Below are 17536 nucleotides of genomic sequence, written 5' to 3'. Positions count from 1 at the left end.
TTTTCTTTGAGCTAATTCAACCTGAGGAGTAGAAGAAGATGGCTAAGAAAAGAGAAGGTGAAAATGAACTAGACATTGTTTTTCAAGCCAAGATAAAGTTTGGGTCCAAGTACCATCTGGTTTTCTGACTCTCATGATAGATTGACTAGGCACCCACACTCATCTCTAGGCACCCACACTCATCTCCAGGCATACACACTCATCCCCAAGCATACAAGAGAAGAGGGTGAACAAGGGAAGCCACCAATTTAGAAGAAGGAGAGGAAGCTTTGAAGAAAGACAAGAAGCTTCCATACCTCTATCCAAGGTAAGTCTCTTGGTTTTTGGTCTTCTCTGAAAGTTGTTCTCTTTGGATTTGTCCTTTGTCATATGCAGGGAAAGGACGTTTTTGGTACTATTCTTTTTGGGGTCGAGCGCATGTCCTTTTTACCTTTCTGTCGAAAAGCGTATGTTGGAGCACATCTAGAGGCATGTCTAACAGTGCATCAAACTTTAAGGAAAACAAGGTAGCCGCATCTATAGACCTGATGTTTGCCGTGTCTATAGATGTGCTCTAATAGACAGTTTCTAACATGAATTTTTTCCCTTCCCCTTCTCCTTTGCCCTTCCCCTTCCCCTTCCCTTTCCCCTTCCCCCTTCTCCTTCTGTTCTCCCTCTGCATTACATTCTCCCATCCTTCCTTTCCTTTCCTTTCTCCTTTCCCTTACATGCATGTTTAAGTCAAATTTTTAATGCCTTAAGCATTTGTGAGGAAATAAGGGATTGCATGAATGATGGAAATAAGTGATTGCATGAGGAAAATTGGACTGTAGCATGAGGGCGGTGTTAGGAAATGGAGTCAATTTGAGTGACTTTTAGTGTGTTCTAGAGTAGTACTATACTACTTTATATCCTAGAGTGCCATGTGTCACTGTGGGACTTATCCCATATACATTTAACACTTAGAGTGTGTGTGCCTATCCGATAAAGGCATTGTACTTTCATTGTCATTTTCATCAAGCCTCGTGCCTTTCTTGATCATGTAAGTACTTTGCTTCATTGTATATTTCTTTCTCGCATTATTTCATTTCCATTATGCTTTCCTAGTCTTGCATTTCCTTTCCATTCCATTCCATGTCTTGCATCTTCATATGGTATCAGAGCAAGACTATCTTCCAAGAGGTTGAGGTAAGAGATTGAGGACATTGAAGCCTCTCTCCCTCATTCCCTTGGAGGAATGGCTTCTCCAATTCCATCTAGAGCTCTCTTCTCCATGCCATGATCTACCACCTCTCTTCTCCTTCCTTCAGATACATCTTTCTGTGACCTGCGGACGATGTGATGCTCCTATCTGGATCTAGATGTAGAATCATAGCTTTGTGTCTTTTGCAAAGTTGTAGAGGACCTTGATTACTACAAATTTCGTTTTTACATCATTGCAACCTGAGTTTTCTATGAAAAGTTACAGCCCTTGCAAGAAGTGACAAAATTTGTTTCTACGCGCGAATTTTGTTCTGAAGCTCAATGATTTGACAACCCAAGCATGATGCAGCCAACTCAACATGGAGCTATCCATCCTCTTCATCATTGACCTCTGCTCCAGCCTGCAATTTTCTCCTTCTGCATAACATTCTCTTGGAGCTGCTGCCCGCAAGTTGGTGCCCGTATTCTGCCCGCCATTTCTTCCTCTCCTACATTTCCATTGTGCCCGCCATTTTTTTTCCTTTTGCCCGCCATTTCTTCCTCAGCCCTCCATTTCTCCCTCAACTCACTTATGCCCTTCATTCTATTCATCACTCTTCTCTCTCCTAGCTACCAGCTTTATGGATTCACTTTCCACCAACTCTCTCCTTGTGGGCAAATTCAAGGGGGATGAATTTCCCACATGGTAAACAAAAGTGCAACTCCTTCTCATGAAGGAGAATGTTTGGGATGCCATCGAAGATGATGAAGCACTTGAGGCATCAACGGAGCTTCAAACACGAAAGATTTGGAAGCAACACAATTCAAGGGCCATCGCAATCATCGGGCTTTGCCTAGATGATTCATTGATTCATCACATCGACTTCAAGTCCAAGGCAAAGGAGATTTGGGCATGCCTTGAGAATATATTTGGTAACAAGATCACCAATTCCAAGGTATTTCTGAAAATGCAATTTTATAAGCTAAAAATGGAAGAGCCCGATACTTTGAGTGCGCATATAACAAAAATTCAATCTTTAGTTCAACAATTCTCCAATTTGAAGTGTTGCCCGGATGACGAGGACAAAATGGCTACCCTAATGACAAGTATGGAAGGGATTTCTCGATTTGAGAATGCCCTTGAAGTACTTTGCATTGCATCAGCTACATTCGAGGATATGGTGTCTCTTTTGCTTGAAAAGGATCGCCGCAACAAAGAATCTCCATCCTATTCAGTGGATACTACACAAGCACTTGCCTCCACTAGCAAATGGAGACCTAAGCCATCGACTCCACCAGCACGATGATGGAGATCATGATTTTGCTTTCTAAAGCATAATATATTTGGGTACTCTGCCCTGGGGGTGTTTCCCAAAAATGAATGCAATAAATCATTTGTGTTGAGTCAATAAAGGTCCTCTACCTTGGATAGTCCTCCTAATATGATGTATTTCTTTTATATTTTTGGTGTGTGGCTCCATGTTCCTCATTAGTCTTTGGAGCCAGGTGGGGATGTACTATGGGAGCCATGTGTTTTTGGCTTTGATAGGTCTATTTACTGGTGCATTGGTCTCCTACAGCTCTGAGTTGATCATGCATCCATGCATGATGAGCCTCTAAGCCATGCTAGATGAGATTTCTATGTTATGCTCACTTGCCTCTGAGATTGTGTGGGAGCCATGTCTAGTTCTAGACCGGCATGCACAGTTTTGATGACCATCATTGTCATGTTCTGTTCTTGGTTCCATTCCAGTAGTCCCTCACCTTTCCTCCATGGGGGGGGTGTTAGGAAATGGAGTCAATTTGAGTGACTTTTAGTGTGTTCTAGAGTAGTACTATACTACTTTATATCCTAGAGTGCCATGTGTCACTATGGGACTTATCCCATATACATTTGACACTTAGACTGTGTGTGCCTATCCTATAAAGGCATTATACTTTCATTGTCATTTTCATCAAGCCTCATGCCTTTCTTGATCATGTAAATACTTTGCTTAGTTGTATATTTCTTTCTCGCATTATTTCATTTCCATTATGCTTTCCTAGTCTTTCTTTTCCTTTCCATTCCATTCCATGTCTTGCATCTTCAGGTGGGATAAAGAAAGAGGGCATGCATGATGGAAATCACGAGATTGCATGCATGATGGAAAGAGGGCATGGATGATGCACTACTACACACGGGCCCTATTCTGATGCTTAAGCACCAACGTTTAGCATGTGCAGGGCGCTAATCATCTCGGTAACCAAAGCGAGATTTGTTAAGTATCGCTATATAGTGACTTTAGGAAAATGTCGCTATATAGCGACGTTGCAAGGGCGTCGCTATATAGCGACACTTATTAGACTTATAAATGGTCACTATATAGCAACACTTATCAGACTTGTGAATATTTGTTACATAGCAACACTGAGACAGTTTCCTATAGCGACATTTTATAGAGAGTGTTTTTCCCCATACTGACCTTAAAAGATAGTTTTTCCCAATGACAAATTTTTTTCCTTTTCATACATGTTTGATCCTTTGAGAGAATAAAAGTACAAGAGCATGTACATCAAGCCTTTGAAGCTCATATATTCATGTCCAAGTTTGAGATGAAAAAAATCAATGAAGAGCATTTACATCAATGGCTTGAGCTAAGTCTAACGCACCAAACAAGTCTATCTCCAACTCTATACCGAGTTGATTTCCTATATCATCATCGTACTCTAGCATCGTACGTTCACCTAAGAGTACTTTATCATCTTCTTCAATAAAGTGTAGTGATTCTTGATTATCGTCATCTTCTTCCTCAATATCGTGATCTCCATCTTCCTCCCGTACGATGTCATTATATTGCACATCTTCCTCTTGGATCATATTGTGATCGTCATCTTCTTCGCTAGATCCATCTGGATCAATTGGATCCAGCATTGGTAGTGGCATCTTCATATCCACATCTCTATCTTCAAAAATTTGCTTACTTCATGGTGCAACTTGGATCACGTACAAGTTCAAAATGTTCAATTTGTGCATAAGCAAAGATCTTTTAATAAATCCAACACTATTTACAATTTTGAATTGTTTCTTTTTCCATGCCATAATAAAAATAAATGTGCGAAACATTTGCAAGGATTTGAAACTTTTATGTAAAAAAATTAAAGTTTCGCTAGGACTTACATCGTTTGCTTCAAAAATATGAAGAAAATATATAAAATCATACTATAGTCTATAAATATTGTGAAACTTAAAAAAGTAGCCCCATAAACTTCTGCCAAGATTTTATATTACTATATAAGTATAGCTTCAATACAAACATCCATGATGCCAAAGGTCAATTTCATAATGTCCAGCATCAAACCCGATAGCATGCCCTTTCACCTATTGTGTTTTAAAGCATTTTACACCACATTGCAGTTGTTTGGGATATCCAATTTTGGTGACGTGTATCATCAAAGAAGAGAAACTTGGCAGTTGTTGAAAATTTTTCTTCTCTCATGATGAAAAACCACCTATATTGAAGATGGGTACCAAATGCCATCAATTATATATATGAAATTATGCTTAAGTACATGTATCAATGGATCTTTAAAAACGAAAGCTTCGATTAATTAAATCATTAGTATGAACCTACTCACAATGCTCAACAAGAACAAAAGTATCACTTTCAATGGTCCAAAGTTTGGTGGAGTCCATTGCAAAGAAACCGCTACTGTCGTTTCTCACTGTCGCATGGGGACCGTTGTAAATAGTTCTAAACCATTTTACATCAAAAATGAAAATACTAAATCGTCTGAAATTAATTTCATAGATTTTGCATATGGTTCCACAATAATCCAGCTGTGAGGAGAGAAGATTGGTATCCGAAGCACTTGCTCGGCTATCTTGTGTGAAGTTAGCCATGACTCCACAATCATACGTGACTCTCTTTGAATCGATGCGTTCCATGTGAAAATGTCGTCCAGAAGCATAACTCACAATACCACTGATCTTGAATATGGCATCTCTAACATCTTCTTGTAAGCACCCTTTTATTGTAATTGGGAGAATGAACTATCAAAGCAACAAACAAGTCATGTCAATAATATAACATAATCATAATTACACTAATGCATCACGATTATCGATACACTAATCCTACAGCTTAGAATACCTATAACACCTTGTGCCAATCATGGGACTTGAGCCCACTAAGCTTATTGTCCTTTGAAAATGCTCCTTTCAAGCAATGCATGTACCCTGTGGGTGTTTGAAAAGAGGCAATGTCCGCATTGACCACTGCCTCCTCTCTCGTGGAGAGGATCCATGTTGCTTTCAGGAGGATAACTTTTCCCGAAGCACACACTTGGGGCCACAAAATACACATCCCATTCATAGGATGCAAGTCTTCTCGCACTCCTCTCGAGTCTTTGGAACCAACCAAGTGTGCCCAAATAGTAGCCCCCACATTCTTAAAGATATGCATGCGATCCAAGAGATGATTGATTTGTAACTGACCCCAATAAGGAAGCTCGTGAAAGATCGATAGCCTCTTCATACCATGAGGAGGTTCCTCTGCATTCGCCCTCTAAGCCTGAATCCAGTCACTTGCCTTCAAATATGGTAGTGGTGGATCAAGCTAAGCTCCATGCACAAGATGGTCCAGCAGAAGGTATTGAGCATGATCTTCATAAACATTTTTCCTCATATGTTTGGAGTATTATGCAAGTGATTTCAAACCCAGTCCACAAATAGGACAAGCATGGTACCCACTTGTAACAAGTCTTGCACATGTGCATGAATGTGTTAGTATAAGACATGCATGCGAAAGAGAGTCATAAAAGCATAATCCTATATTATACATGTAAAGACACAACCAAGTACCTGCGCACTCTCCATATCCTGGATAGTCATGCATGGTCCACATCAAGATACCCTTGACCAAAATATCATTGGTATGTCTAGGAGCTCTAGAAATATCAAAGACCCACAGTCCTCTCCATAAGATCTGTAACTCCTCTATCAAAGGTGCCATGTACATGTCCATATTTTTAGCCTTATACTTCCTTGGCACAAGTAGTGCAAGCGTGAGGTGTCCCTTCTTTATTGTTAGCCATGGTGGGATATTGTAATTCACCAAGACTATGGGCCATGTCGACCAAGATGTCGAGCGTAACCCGAAAGGATTCACGTCATCCATGGCGAGCCCAAGATGTAAGTTGCATGGCTCCCTCGCAAAGCCTGACCATTGATTGTCTATGTGCTTCCAAGCTGCACAATTTGTGGGAATCCTTAATGTGTCATCAGTGGACCGATGAGATGCATGCCAAGTCATCAACTCCACTATGGATTTGCATCAGAACATGTGCTATATTCTTGCAATGATGGGAAAGTGTCTCAAGACCCTTACCGGTATCTGCTCACCCTACACTTTGTTTGTTCCGTCGCTATATAGTGACGCTTTTTGGATATAAACGTCGCTATATAGCGATGCTGGGTGCTTAAACCCGGAACCCCGCGTGACGCCGTCTTTCACATCTCTATTGTAGGAAAAGCAAAAATCTCTCCTCCCACCTTATATTCGACAACCTCACTTTCCTCCTCTCTATTTCCCACTCCTCACCCCTACCCAGCCCCTCTCCCAACACTTGTGCTTCCTCTCTACTTGTGTAAAAGGAAGTTTTTCAAGAAGGTGAGACTCTTTAAGCAATGTAGGTTCATTTTTTGTGAGATTTTGTTTTGTGAGTGTTAAAGCATGTTTCTCCTTGTATTGCTAAGGCTATGTGCTAATTTTCATGCTTGATTTTCAGAGGTTAAGGACAAAAAAAGAGATTTGGTGAGAGAAAGAAGACTCACCTTTTCTCTTTTTGGTATTTCTCTTCCTCCTCTTTCTCCTTGTTTGTAGGCTTATGCTTTCTCCTTGTTTGTAGGCTTATGCTTGTTTCCTCAATCCAATCCCTTTGAGAAGTTGCTTCTCTAAACTCCTCCTTCCTCTAACTAGTTATCTGAAAAATGGTATGTTTCCTCTCTTTTGTAGGGCCAGTCCACGAAACACCGAGTGGGACTTTTTCAGGTAAGAAAGTGCTTCCCCTTTTTTCCTTTTGTTATTTTCGTTATTTGCATTAGCCTGCAGCTAGCGCCTTATGAGCTAGCTGCAGTGATGGGCGTAGGAACCCTCTTTTCCCCTCTCTTCTCTTATTCCCTCTTCTTCCCCTCTTTTCCTCTTTTCCTCTCTCTTTCCCCCACTCTTTCCCTCATATGCTCATGCATAAGCATAAGCATAATATTTCTCTCTTTTTCTCTTATGCATATGTTTTTCCTTCTCTTATGCTTATGCTCTTTTCCCCTCTTCTTTTTCGCTTCTTTCAATCTCTTTTTCCCTATTCCTTCTTTTATTTTTCACTCTTTTTTTTCCTCTCTTTTTCTCCTCTTTTCATAAGCATATGTATTTGCCTATGCTTATGCTTATGCATGAGCATATGCTCATATGCTCATGCATAAGTCTTTAGCTTATGCTTTTTCTCTTTTTCTCTTATGCTCATATGCTCATGCATAAGCATAAGCATATGCTTTCTTTCTTTTTCTCTTATGCTTATGCTCTTTTTCCCTCTTCCTTCTCTTATGCTTATGCTCTTTTCCTCTCTTCTTTTTCCCCTCTTCCTTCTCTTCTTTTTCCCTCTTCTTTTTTCCCCTCTTCCTTCTCTTATGCTCATGCTCTTTTCCCCTCTTCTTTTTCCCCTCTTTCAATCTCTTTTCCCCTCTTTCAAACATATGCTTTTTATCTTTTTCTCTTATGCATATGTTTTTTCTTCTCTTATGCTTATGCTTATGCATGGGCATATGTCTCCTTCTCCTTCTCCTTCTCCTTCTCCTTTCCTTCTCTTCTTTTTTCCTCTCTTTTTCTCTTCTTTTCATAAGCATATGCTTATGCCTATGCCTATGCTTATGCTTATGCTTATGCATGAATATATGCTCATATGCTTATGCATAAGCATAAGCATAAGCATATGCTTTCTCTCTTTTTCTCTTATGCATATGCTTTCTCTCTTTTTTCTCTTATGCATATTTGGTTCTTTTCCCCTCTTTCAATCTCTTTTCCCCTTTTCTTTCTCTTCTTTTTCCCTCTCCTTCTCTTATGCTTCTCTTATGCTTCTCCTTCTCTTATGCATATGCTTTCCCTCATATGCTTTTCGCTTCTTACCCGCTCTTGTTTTTTGTTTTTTGTTTTCATGTTTGTGTCTAAGTTTGTCCAATACTCCCAAATTATACATGGGATCATGTCGCATGTTTGACGAGTACGAAAACCCTCGTAGGAGGAGGCATTATGATCTCTATTCTCTAGAGGACTTTGATTCCACTCAGGCGACACCTCAGGGGCCTACCCTATGTACCCCTGGCCCGACTCCTCTCGGACGTAGCACTGTGACTACCCCTCGGGGACTTATGCATATGCTGTCCCTCATATGCTTTTCGCTTCTTACCCGCTCTTGTTTTTTGTTTTTTGTTTTCATATTTGTGTCTACGTTTATCCAATACCCCCAAATTAGACATGGGATCATGTCACATGTCCGACGACTACAAAAACCCTCGTAGGAGGAGACATCAGGGTCTCTATTCTCTAGAGGACTTTAATTCCACTCAGACGACACCTCAGGGGCGTACCCTATGACTATCCCTGGCCCGACTCCTCTCGAACGTAGCACTGTGACTACCCCTTGGGGAACTCCTTTGCTTGTAGCCCATGGCTTTGTCGGGAGTGCCGACGAGTTTATCACATGAAGCTCTTTAGGAGCCTCGCCTAATCTTCGGGATGCCGTATTACAACAGTTATATAACATTTTGGGACACCCTCCCACTCCTCAGGAGTTATACACATACATGATGGGTACTCAAAACAACCCCAGGAGTTGGCAGTAGAGACTCCAAACCACCCCAACCCCACACCATCTGATATTACTCCTGTGGAGTCGAGACATCCTAGTAGGCGATGGAGCCACCAGCCTTCTCCCTGGTCATCAGGAGTCCCTTCTCCCTTATGGTCTGGAGTCCCTTCTCCTTGATCATCAACACTCCCTTCTCCCCTGTGGCCACTGGCGGTCTAAAGTCCCTTCTCCCCTGCGGTCAGGAGGCCCTTCTACCTCACAGAGCCATGAGCATACTCTTGTGTGATCAGGAGTCCCTTCTTTAGAGATGAGTGCCAACCTACTAGCTCATCACCACGACAAGGCAGCAGGTGTAGTAGCAGGGAGAGCTCTGGGGGATGCATGTGGCACATTGCTTTAGGGGGGGTAATGATGGGGGTGGCGAGGATTCAGATGATGCAGATGTGCCAGAGGGTGATGGTATAATCTTCTATGACATCACTTAGAGAGGAGGCATCTTAATGCATGCACGGGGAAGGACATCATGGCCTTCATGTGCTCTATAGTTGCTAACAACTACAACGATTGCTTTATTCCATACAAAGAGCATCCAAAAAGGTTGGCTGATGAGACCATCAATGTTGTGCGCTCTAGGTGTCCCAATCCCCCCAATGTTGAGTTCATAGAGAAATGGGCAAAGTCAAAGATTGTTGTTATACTTGCCAATAAAAGATATTTGCTTAAGAGGCAGGTACTAGGCAAGATTGCCAAGAGAGAGGGAGGTCAACCACCAAGGGGCGAGCCCCACACCTCTCATAAGCGTGAGTGGAAGAAAGAAATGAAGGCAGCGAAGGCGGACCCCAGTGTGCAGCACATGGAGGCACGAAGGATCCAAATGGAGCAATATGGAAACGTGCATTTTGGAGTAGGGGGTGTTGACTCATGGGAGGCACAATTTGTAAGTATTGATCTCAAATTATATTATGTTTATGTGGTTTATTAGGAGGTTGTTTCTTTGGACTAACCCCTCCACAAATTGTCATCTTGCAGCTTGATATCATGGGTAGGTACCCTACTCCTGCCGAGACAGCCTACCATCATAGACATCGCAGAGGACATACATGGAGGCACTTCTATGATGAGGGGTTTATTACTGAGGAGTAGTATATCCAGGCAACTAGAGCGCCCCCCTAGGTATTTAAAAGTACTTAAATAACGTCAATATTGTAAATAAAGATTTGATTTTTCATACATTGATACATGTTGTCTCTCGGTTATAGGCCCTAGGGATATTCAGGAGGAAGAAGGCGAGGATACTGAGGAGGAAGAAGGCGATGAAGAAGGCGATGAAGAAGGAATCAAGGACATAGATAACTTGGATTAGTCGTAGAAGTAGTGCTAGAATTAGTGCTAGCTACTCTTTTTTGTACTTGAAGCCATTGGCTTGGCTTTGTGCCTCTCTTGTATATACACTCCTCTTATTTTTTGTACTTGAAGCCACAGGTGGCTTGGCTTCGTGCTATATGTAAATACAAGCACTTTTTGGGCTATGAATTAATATACACTCCTTTTATTTTTTTGGCATTCAATTTCCTTGTGCAATGTTCTATCCAATGAATGCCTTGTGAACTAAACGTTTTGGAGTTGTAATGTTTTATTTAGAATTGTAATCGTCAGCCATAGACATGCGTGGAATCGTGTTAATTAAATGCCAACCATGCTACTTAAAATGCAGTTGGTTGTAATAATTGAACTGCACATTGTGGAAATGGGATTCCTGCAACCACACAGCATACACAGCATTCTGTTTAACCACACAAAATTCTGCTTTTTTTATAATTAAAAAATCTACAGAGTGTCTATTAGCGCATCTTTCCTTTTTCTTTTCGATAGAGTGTCTAATAGCGTGTCTATACGCACGTCTGTCTGTTATATAGATGTGCCTATAGATGTGAGTCTTTAGATGCGCTAATAGATGCGGAAATAGACGCACCCATAAGTTTTTTTGTGGTTAAGGAAACGCGTCTGTGTGCACGTCTATGGATGCATTGTGTTGTTGTGTTAGTCTTCTTGCTCCTCTTCTTCCTCCACTTCTTCTTACTATTCTTCCTACTTTTCTTCATACTCCTCTTCCTTCCCTTTCTTCTCCTTATCATCCATGTCACCATTGGCCCTAATTCTCTTCCAACCTCTCTCCATCTAATCATTTAAATGCTTTGACTGCTTACATCTCTTGCTCAACACCAATGTAAAGGGGCAACGAAACCTAGAGGTTGATAAAATAAAAGAGATAAAGCTTGAGAGGCATGCTTGCTTACATTGATAAAGATGGTTCTTAAGTTCTTGCATGTCTTCATTTTCTATTTGAACACAACATGATTTAGCCAACAAATGGTACAAACATAGAATGACTTAAAGATGTAAGGAATGAGAGTACTACAAGGAAAGCATAAAATTAATCCATCCCATAAAAATCAAAGTGAATGCAATAAATTTTTCATCCTTGCTTGCACTTTTGCAATCTCCTATTTATTGAAATCAAAATCCGTTTTTCACTCCTTCCTTATTGTCTTCCAACTCGAGGGGGTCACTACTGGGAAACTAGGGGGGGGGTCAATCACTATATATAAACCCTATATATCACGTGCATTCAAGGCCTATTTGTAAAACCTTTATCTGTGAGTTTTTCATTATTAGAATTCTCCCTTTTCCTATTTAATCTGTAAATTTTTTTTCAAAATCCTTTTTACAATATCCTTCTATATGTGAAAATGTGAGAAAATTTGGAATTAAATATGTCCTTATTTTTAACTCACGTGAAGTCACATTTATTATTGAATATTCCCTCGAGTATATATCATGTGTGTTCAAGGGCTACTATTAAAATTCCTTATTTCTAAATCATAAGGCTTTAAAATGAATCATGTTTCTATACAAATTAAACTTACAATTTTTTATTGCCTTAATCATTTTTTATTTTTTCTTTTTCCCTAGTATCCCAATTGAAAAACCCCTTTTGTATGTATAATTTTGTTATTTTTAAAAAAGGAGAATTTTTGTTTTTGAAACCCCCTTCCACTGAAACCACAATGTATTTACATATGAGCCCCCCCACATTTTCCCAACTCACTAATCTATAGCAAGCTGAGCATCGTGGAAGAATCAACTACCTAGTGGAGATAGACGGTTGTGGATAGTGACATTCCTTGTAAGATAGGTGCTTCTCTATCACTTTTCCTCATGCAGCTAGCTGCATCTACCTTTGCATAGCAAAAGGAAAAGCTTACAAAGAGTAATTGAAAAGTAGACATTTAGCATGCATGTACAATGTGAGCGAACATTCCCTTTATGATAAACCTTTCTCTTCTCTGCTATCCAAGCATGGAGAGACAGGAGTGTCTTGTGTAGGGCTCGGAATGAAGAAGAGAATGGAGGCAAAAAGTGAAAGATGAAGAATGAGGGGGTGGAGTTGGTTTTTATAGGATTTGAGTTTAGGTTTAGGGCTTAACCCTAAACTCTTCCCGAGCCATAACTCTATATGGATAGCTCAGTTTTGAAAAAAGGTAAAATGATTGAAATTGCAAGCTCTACACATTCGTGTCCACTACCTAGCCTGATTGTTTATCATGTGGCTTCTATTTAAGAAATAAAGAAATTTTCTTAAGGTAGTAACCCAAGGTTGATGCTTGGGGTAGATATGTTTGGCTAGCACACAGTTTCAGTATATGTAGTTGTGGCACACCATGAATTTTATATAGCACATTGTGTGTGCTGTACAACCGACAGAATATACTATGTAGCACATAGACATAGATGTGGAACTATCCATGCTATATAAGTCACTGTTTGTGCTATTCCAAGCATGGGATCAACTATAGCACACAATTTTAGTATATATAGTCATGAAAATTACTTGGGAATCATCAAGGAAATTATTGGGTTGAGATACTTTAAAAGAGAATTTGCATGAAAGAAAACTAGAGAAGAGGTCACCTTATAAATGAGGATATGCAAGAGCCTAGAAGCACGTTGGACAAGCTACAACTTGCCTAACTAACAAGAAGAATAGAAAATGAGTAGTGGTGGGAAGTAGCTCAACCTCATTCCTAAGAAATCCCCTTTGTTTCCACTAGGAAATCTCAATGACTTGTCAAAAAAGTAGTAAGAGAAAGCACAAATTGTAAAAAAAGTGGCTGCCATGAAGTGCAAGGTCCCAAGTCATGAAAGAATAAAAGTGCAAGTAAGGTAGTAGGCAAGTGTTTCCCATGAGTTCATGTTTGCTATCAACCTTGGGTTCACTTGCCTAGGAATAGCATAAGGGAAAGTTTTAAAGCATTGATGCATAGCTACACATTTTTTATCTGTGCTATTCCTAGGAGCTACATAGCATGCATAGCTCCACATTTTTTATCTGTGCTACATAGCATATTCCATTACCCATTGTCTTGAAGTCTTTATCTCCTCTTCATTATGTTGGGCATCTTCATCTTTGTCTCCTCATTTGCCCTATTGTCTAGAGTCCCAATCCTCATGGCACATGAAAAGAAACCCCCAATCTAGCCACAATGGCAAATTGTCTTTGTTGTGTGCCAGCCTTTAATGAAATTATAGATCTTTCCCAAGACACTTCGGTAGCCAATCAAACAAGATCAAGAGGAAGAGAGGATTACAAAGAATATTACCATCTCCTAAGTGTATGGGAGATCTATAATTTCATGGAAGCCTGTGTTGTGTGCTAGCCTTCGATGAAATTATAGATCTTTCCAAGTACACTTCCATAGCCAGTGGAACAAGATCAAGAGAAAAAGAGGATAACAAAGAATATTACTATCTCTTAAGTGTACAGGAGATCTATAATTTCATGGAAGCGTGTGTTGTGTGCTATCCTTTGATGAAATTATAGATCTTTCCAAGTACACTTCAGTAGCTAGTGAAACAAGATCAAGAGGAAGAGAGGATCACAAGTAATATTACTATCTCCTAATTGTATGGGAGATATCTATAATTTCATGGAAGCCCCTTTATTTGTGAGGGCCATAAATGCACCCTAAGTGCTCAAATTTTGACCTTCATTTTTGAGGTTGCCCTTTCTCACACCGCTACGCCACCCGATTTCATTGGCAGCGACAGTAGATCAACACCTTATAGCTCACTAGTGTAGAGGCAACGGTAGAGGGGATGAAGAGGAGAGAAGTACCAATGAGTGTTATAGCATTGGACTACGTGCAATACTACATGTGAATGAAAGTTGGGTCCTCCAGTGATGTTTTCATGCATTGTTGGTGCATAGACCATCCTCGTTTCACTCTTATCATGTGCATTGGCCCAAAGAGAATATGATTGTACTACCTAAATAGTATTGAATAGTACTAACTAAGATATGAAAGTGGTACGTAGAATCTGAGAGAATGAAAGTAGTACTTGAATAGTTTTAAATAATACCAAATAGTACTAAATACCTATCATACCACAATTTAGTACTAAAATGTACTAAATAGTACTGTACTAGTACTATTAGACATAGTACGAGATAGTGGTAGTGCTACTAAACAGCACTATATAGCAGTAGTACTCATCAAGTATAGAGGATAATGTATTTCCATAAAAGAAGGTAGATGTACCTCTATAAGGGCCTATGCACATGGGCTCAAGAATGCTCCAGTGGTGTGCAGCTAGTGCAAGGAGGGTCATTTCTTGCATGAATAAAGTCCCAAATCATCAGATTGCAGCAGATCTGACTAGAGTTTGGTACATGGCCATCAGATGCCTCACCATCTGAGCGGCGAAAGAAACACAATTTGCACTTGACTATTTGTAATTGGCTGGCGTAGAGGAGCATGTGAGTTGGAGCAACATTAAATGCACTGGCATTTGAAGTCAGAGCCAAATGGCTCGTTGCCATTGGGTGGAGGCAAAATGCAACTCCAGTGCTCAAATTCGCATCCTCCACAATAGAGGTGCCCATTCGAGCACCGGTGTTGCAGTAGACTCACATCAGCAAAAATGGATTCAAGTGTATGAACATGTTCAAGCTCAACCAGTAGCAAATTTTGAAGCCCGTGTTCATTGGCCCTAAGCTCCAAGTGATGGGGGGATTTTTTGTATACTATTTTGGGCTAAGCCTCCAATTGCAAACATCCTTCTTGTTTGGTGACACCCTAATGTTGTGAGTCCAAAAATTGAAGACAAATTGAACAACCTCAAACTGAAGCAATCTCGCTTGTGCCTTTGACCTCCATCAGCCCATTTGAAGTCTTCTCCTTGAGGGTTGGCACAATGCATCTTAAAATTGCAACTTTGGTATCACTACATTGTTTCACTGATTTTGTTGGCAATCATGTGGAGTGACACTCTCTTTGCAGCTAACTTATCAACACTTTGAACTCCTTTCACAATACCTAGTGATGTCTTCAAATTATTAGCAAACAATTGCCATTGATATTGAATCCTTTCAAAATTGTCACATTCACAACCTATTCATGTCACGATGTCATATAATCCTGCTCAAAATGTCTGCCTTTTTACTCAAGTCAAGGTTTCTAGTCATGTATTTCAAATGTTTCACAATTGTCAATGTCAAGTGTTGCATGCTTCCATCTTGGTCGAGATGAGCATGATTCATCTTCACTCAGTAGAGTTGTGTTCGATGCTTGGGATAAGGGGGTGACATCAAGTGGAAGGACTTTAGATTCCATCACATTTGCAATCAACTCATCCATCCTACACACAACCTATCAATTTTCTATCCAACACACAAATGAGGGACTTAGAGGCTAATTTCGAGTTAATGAATAGGACACTAAAATTAACATTAATACAACAATTCTAGGTTAATTAGCATTACATACGGGGGGGATGGGGCATGAGATGATGGAAGGATTGTGCCAGTAGGGGGCCTAAGTGTGGAGGTTGGTGCATAGTGAGAAGGAAGGGGTAGTGGTGGCAGTGAGGGGTTGACGGAGTGAAGCAAGAGGAAGGACAGTTGTGTGAGTGGACCAAGGAGGTGAGTGTAGGAGAGTGGAGGGAGAGAAGGTATGGGGAAATAGCCAAGGGAAGGAGTGGTTGTTTGGGGGTGGGGGGGTGGGAAGAGAGAGAGAGAGAGAGAAGATGAGTAGATCAGAAGGGAGGGATGTGAGGGGAGTAGTTCAAAGATGAGGAGAGGTGTCTCGCAAGTGAGAGTAGAAGACGATATCAAGGCCCAAGGTGGGCCTCAAAGTTGTAAAGGGAGGGAGAGGTGAGAAGGCAAGAGGGGTGTGGCAATGCACACACACAGAGAGAGAGAGAGAGAGAGAGAGAGAGAGAGAGAGAGAGGGGGGGGGGAGGGAGAGAGAGAGATGTGAGGGGATAGAGTGAAGGGGGGGGGGAATGAAGAGATGTTGCAGCAAGCCAAGCGAAGAGGGAGAGGGGAGGAAGTTAGGAGAGAGGAGGAAATAAGAACTGGCAAGTGAAGGTCTTGAAAGGAAAGAGGAGACAAGAAGTGGCAAGAGGAGAGTATTAGAGGGGGATGAGAGGGGATGTGAAAAAGAAAGTTCGGGCAGAGGTTTTAAAAATAGGGGAGAGCTCATGTTGTATGTGTATCCCTCTCTACTTACATACCTCCTTTTAACATTACATCACCTCCTACATGCTCAAGGTCGCGAAGGGCATCTTCCATGTGAGCATGATAGGGCAATACCCTCAATAGGGTACGATAACACTTAGGCTCCATTTTCCACATAAATCAAGGTCCATATTGTATGTCAAGCTTGGGTGACTCACATGCATGGATGCTTCCCTCATATAAAATGCACACAAGGTTTGGCACAAAAATGATTGCCATTGCATCCTACTTCTCCATTCTATAGTATTATCTTGAGGACTATGCACACCACTCTAGCTAATGCACACATAAGGCCATCCACATGAAAGGGTTGTACAAGAGAGATATTTCCACCTTAACCATGGGTCCTAAGTCCCTCTTTTTGTACAATATTCTCATAATACATGCCTTGTATACATCTGATTTATAACAATACAATTGGTGTTTTTTTCTCTGATTACACCACACACACACACACACACAAGGAAACAAATTATGCTTCAAGGATGGAGATGAGGAAAATGTCCCATGAGCGGCATGTGAAGCAAGGCATTAGAAGCAAGTAACAATGGGGATTGTGATGTGAGAATGTAGGTGTGGGTTGCTTCGATGATGTGATGAAGGTACATAAAGAGAAGTGGAGCATGAGATTGCTATAGGAGAATCCAAAAAAGAAACGAGAAGAGATGGAGAGAGAGAGAGAGAGAGAGAGAGAGAATTTGGAGGGACCTTATTCACATGTTTTAGGAATTCCAAGGTGAAAAGTTTGGAATTGCTTAAATCTCCTTTTCTTCCCAAGTGCAAGTGATGGGCAACATTCAAGTGTTCCTTTGAGTCTACACTATGAGTCTACACCAAGCACGAACATAATAGCACAAACTTGGTGGGACATCCTCTAATATGAGCAAAGGGGATGCTTTCTTTCTTAATACGGTAAAGAGCCTATTTCTATGGCTAGTGGCTCCTTCCCTTGAATTA

This window comes from Dipteris shenzhenensis, chromosome 4, assembly GCF_047967505.1.
Source record: "Dipteris shenzhenensis isolate YYH24624 ecotype China chromosome 4, Dip_SZ_1.0, whole genome shotgun sequence".
NCBI classification, from domain to species: domain Eukaryota; kingdom Viridiplantae; phylum Streptophyta; class Polypodiopsida; order Gleicheniales; family Dipteridaceae; genus Dipteris; species Dipteris shenzhenensis.
This window is presented reverse-complemented; position numbering follows the sequence as displayed.